This window comes from Octopus bimaculoides, chromosome 18 (genome assembly GCF_001194135.2).
Source record: "Octopus bimaculoides isolate UCB-OBI-ISO-001 chromosome 18, ASM119413v2, whole genome shotgun sequence".
Taxonomy (NCBI): domain Eukaryota; kingdom Metazoa; phylum Mollusca; class Cephalopoda; order Octopoda; family Octopodidae; genus Octopus; species Octopus bimaculoides.
In genome coordinates, this window is record NC_068998.1 from 41,192,021 (window position 1) to 41,196,983 (window position 4,963).

Consider the following 4,963-nt stretch of genomic DNA (forward strand, 5'->3'; position numbering starts at 1 on the left):
TATATATATATATATATATATATATGTATGTATGTATATATGTGTGTGTGTGTATGTGTATAATTCTCATTTCCGTTCTTTAATCTCTTTAAGGCATTACACATCACATATCATTGTACTTTGGTCGTTTTTCTAAACAATAAATACTCCACTTAGAACGAAATAACAGATAGAATGTGCAACACCATGGGGGATGGTGAGCATTTAATTTTGTGGTAAATGTGCGCACACAATCAATTTATATGATTTCTACTCACAGAAATTAAATTACTTGAACGATACACCTACAGAGATAAATATTTAATACTCTCTGTTTAATGTTTCTACTAATTCTGTTTTTAGCTGTTATTTATTCATGGCTCATAGTATCATATATGGCTCTAGTTATTGTACTATGTTTGTTAGATTATAGTTTACGTTACGATAATGTTATTTTGTTTAATGTAGAATTTACGGCTCACAATGAAACGTACAATAATTTCTCCTTTTCTTAATATTATTCATTCTGCTTGTATGACACCATTTTCATCTGGGTGAATATTTCGAATGTTACATTTAGAACGATTTAAAAATCAGAAAAATTGATATAGTAAAAGTCGATGAAATCTCACGAAGTTATTTTAACCCAAAGTTACAGCATACTGTGTAGAACATTAGAAGATATCCTCAATGTCACGTGTAGAATTGTAGACATGTGTAGTAAAGCTGACCCTTTGCAATATTGGCAATTCAGTTTCATGACCCATCTCATTGAATAACGTCGTCAAAATAATACACATATGTACTTGTTGTGGCATAATATAAACTTATATATGTGCGAGCATTAAAGTTGTAACAGCAGTTGCGAATAGTGCCTGGCTCCTAACCTGTAAATGGCAGAAAAGTTTGGTTATTCAAAGTTTTATATCGACAAACATTTAATATGAATTAGGTAAGCTATTTTACTTGGCTACTGCTGGGACTTCTATTAATATTCAATTGGAATATAGTTTTAGGGTGCTGTGAGCATAAAATAAATTGGTAATGCCCGCATATAATTCTATATATTATTTATGAGGATATATCAAAGTAGATTCCTTGATCAAACCGCAGTGTATGTTACATATTTTATCGCATAAGTTGTGCTCAGAGATACTTTCACTTGACTTAGAAAGCGGTTTTGTTTGGATTCCTGTTCTTTCTGGAACGTATCTGACATAGTCTGTTTATCTTGTGTTTTTATGTCTTTCACTATCTGACGTAGGTCCAGGTTTAGGAGAATGGTTGTTAGATTCAGTTTACATTCGCTGATGCTACTAATGTTGATATAGAATAACCGAACCATACCGTGTCTTACAACAGTTTCTCTTTCTATGAGGAATTACCGAGCCTGCTGTCATGGATTCTTTGTTCATTCGGAAGAAAGTACTTATTCTTCAAAATTTTCCTTTCGTGTGCTTTCTCGTTATAATTAGCAATGTCATGGAACATTTTTCGATAGAATTTTATTCGCAATGTCTAGGTAATGCTATCACAATTATATCATATTATTAAAATGAATCATATTATTAAAATACATTGAAATTATTACTGCAGGGAATAATGCTAGCGTATCCATAATATAAGATTGCACCTCATTCTTACAACCGTACTTCCTATGCATATTGCAATATTCTGTGCATAACGGAAGTTAAACTATCCATGATATTATTGTAACTACACGGTTTCCTAATTCAAATTTGTAAAATGCCCTTTCATGGAAACAAACATTTAAAGTTCTGGTGTAGAATTTACATTGAAACAAATATGGAATATATATTACATATATGACGCATGTATTTTACTGTGAATACTTCTATTTCAGTTAAGATGTTATAATATGCGACACACGTTGTAATACACCTGTTTCAATATTTTCATTTGGTCTATTGCTATTAAATAATACGGAAATTACACTGTAATGCTGCTGAAAAACAATATATTTTATGTTGCGAAGACTTTGCATTATTATGTTTTATTGTTATGCTACTGATATTGTAGCCATATTACAAAAGTTTACCATACTGTTTCCCTGATAACAAAAATCCAGCTGCCTTTACATACAGAAATGTTTCAACTGTAGTATAGTGAATAAAAAAAAATATCTTTCAAATCGTTGTAGTTGTAGTCAAAACAACATTCTTTCTTTCTTTCGTTGCTGGATTACGGTGGAAAATTAATGATTGTTTATATTCTTATAATGAAACAATTCCTTTGAAATCGTTAATCCCTCAGCAGCCCATTCTTTCAGGCAAATAAAGCTGAAGTAATGCAAGCTACTTACCACGCGCTTCTGATAATGTTTCACTTCGTACCGTTGTAAAAAAAAATATGGATACTTTCTCGAAACATTACTGGAAGGTAAAAATATGAATGAAAATTATACATTCGTGTATTCTTCTCTTTATATTTTTAGATCAACTCTACTCGGGAATCAGAATCGCTTTTCAAGTGAATCAGAGTTATAGGTAGCATAAACCAGAGTCAATACTCATGTAATTAAGATCAAAATCCCTTTTAATCACGTAGTTCCACAACTAGAAAGAAAGAAAATTTAACATCACTGTCAGATATAATATTATCCAGATATTAGACCTTCGGAGATCTTTAAACAACGATAGAAAAATTAAACCATTTTATAGTCATAATGGGCAAAAATAAATGTATATTTATTTATATTTACTTGAATGTTGCCTTACATAATTTGTATTGCTTTTTCTCTATAGAGAAATATATATATGAGTAACACACCGATATCCCGGTTAAGACCGTGAGAGAACTGCTAGCGGAAATATTTCCTTAATCAGTGCTAGTTTGAAACACACGGCGTCTATATTTAATTGTAGGAGATATAATATATTAGTCAAATTTGTTCTCTATATTCAACCACAGGGAGAATGAGCAAGAAAATATACAAAATTTTGGATAATTCTATATCTTGAGATTTCATGCTCTGCAAAAAATAGGCCATTGATATAATCATTTTTTCTTATTATATCCTTATCTTATAAGTATAAAGAATTTTAAAGTTCTCTAGTCAGGATGTTATAATGCGGAACGGCATTTAGCCCGTATGATTCCTGACATTAACCTCATGGTCGAGATGGGCTTGAAGATGGAATGTATACGCGGGAAATGCATGTATGTATTGGTATCTACGAAGGATGTATCGGTGGGGACTTGCATTTCTCGTTTATATATTATTGGTATATTTCTAGCCATGAGTGCAGAGCAATTCTTTTTATCTGTGCACACCTTTGAATGCAGTATATGCCAGGAGCTTTGCAAATCCATCGGAGGCCTCAAAAGAAATATTTCGATCCACAAAGAGCAGAACTTATCTGTAGCTCTTGGTGGTCCAAATCGGAGGCGCAATCTATGTGGGTGTCTTTTCAGAACATTCTCTGGTTTAAAAAGTCACATAAGATGCCATGGTGGTGCTAAGGTGTAGGTACATAAGATGGTCAAACTCTGCATAAGGAGTAGACAACCACCATGTATGTATATATATGTCTATATATGTATATATGTAAATGTATATATGTATATATATGTACATCAGTATACACACATAGACACACACACACACACACACACACACACACACACATATATATATATATATATATATATATATATATATATATATATATGGGAGAATATACAAAAAATAACAACAAAATATATATATATATATATATATATATATATAAACAAATAGTAAATGAGTATGTGCATATATACGTACAGGTATGTGCATACCGACATCCACCTGTATGTATAGGTGCATATCTGGGTACAGGACATTGCAAACAAACGTAGACGAGAACACACGAGCCACATAGAGAACATTCTCCTTCATCAGCCACCCCTTTATGTGCATACAAACACACATACATACATGCATACACACACACATATATACGTATACATATTACCTCTGTTAATTACCTATATTGATTACCTATAACACATATTTAATATATTATTTTCTCTAAATTATTGAGCTCTATTATAAACCATTTAATCTTTCAAGTTTGTATCGATGATTCTGGTGTGTTACAGCACTGCAAAAGATAGAATGATGGACGCCATTGCTGAGTGAGGGATATAAATGGGATTTTAACTGTTCATTTGATCATTTATCATTTATTCTCAGACGAAAACTCTAAAAATATAGTTTGAATGTAAACACGAAGGCTAGACAGTCCAGGATTATCTATTTGTTTACCATTGTCTGTCTGTCTTACTATCTCCAGTCTGGTCTGCGTGTATGTCGTGTAAGTTCATACGCGCGCATACACGTACACTCACGCAAATTCAAGCATACACACATATATAAAGGTGATCGGTCAGAATATATACGACTATTAATTAATGTAACGCCACGAACCTTTTCCTTCAGTGGATTCTAGTTTGTGCGACAACGTCTCCTTATTAGTCTTTCTTTTATTCTTAATTACCATACCTCTCTATTTCTTTTTCACTTAAGCATCTCTCGGTCTTCTTCCTTTTCTTGTATCCCGTACTCTTTCCTCTTCACTTCCTATGTTTCCCTCAATCTATCCTACTATCTTTATCTACATTTCCATCTCCCTATCAACCCTCTCTTTGCTTAATTTTCTATATATTCTCCTCTATCTCTCGTGTGAACTATTAACTATCTTTGTCCGTTTTTGTGTTCACACTCACGTTTTTCTTCGTATCTGTTTTCCCCTTACTTTCTATCTTTGTTTTTTTCGTTTCATCCACTCTTAGTCTTTCTTCTTTCTATATGACACTTTTCTCTCTCTCACCCTCTGCCATTCTCTCTATCGATTATTACTCTTTCTTTCTTCCTCTCACATCCTGAAGATGAAAAGATTATGTATGTATGTATGTATGTATGTATGTATGTATGTATGTATGTATGTATATATATATATATATATATATATATATATAT

At 32.2% G+C, this 4,963-nt stretch overlaps 2 long non-coding RNA genes across 9 annotated transcripts in view; one reads left to right on the plus strand and one right to left on the minus strand.

Moving 5' to 3' along the window:
- LOC128249800 (uncharacterized) overlaps positions 1 to 4,813 on the minus strand; it is a 5,700-nt gene extending 887 nt beyond the window's left edge. The window contains exons 1-3 of one of the 2 annotated variants that reach the window (XR_008265908.1): positions 4,412 to 4,813; positions 2,303 to 2,555; positions 474 to 866 (exon numbers count right to left, since the gene is read on the minus strand). This is a non-coding gene — a long non-coding RNA (uncharacterized LOC128249800). The remainder of the gene's footprint in view (positions 1 to 473; positions 867 to 2,302; positions 2,556 to 4,411) is intronic. The other variant, XR_008265909.1, reaches the window with a different exon arrangement.
- Positions 1 to 4,963, plus strand: part of LOC106870360 (uncharacterized) — a 248,712-nt gene that overhangs the window by 32,336 nt on the left and 211,413 nt on the right. The window contains exon 1 of one of the 7 annotated variants that reach the window (XR_008265914.1): positions 513 to 931. The exons of the other annotated variants lie outside the window; for them this stretch is intronic. This is a non-coding gene — a long non-coding RNA (uncharacterized LOC106870360). Of the gene's footprint in view, positions 1 to 512; positions 932 to 4,963 lie in introns of those variants that run through there. 7 annotated transcript variants of the gene reach the window in all.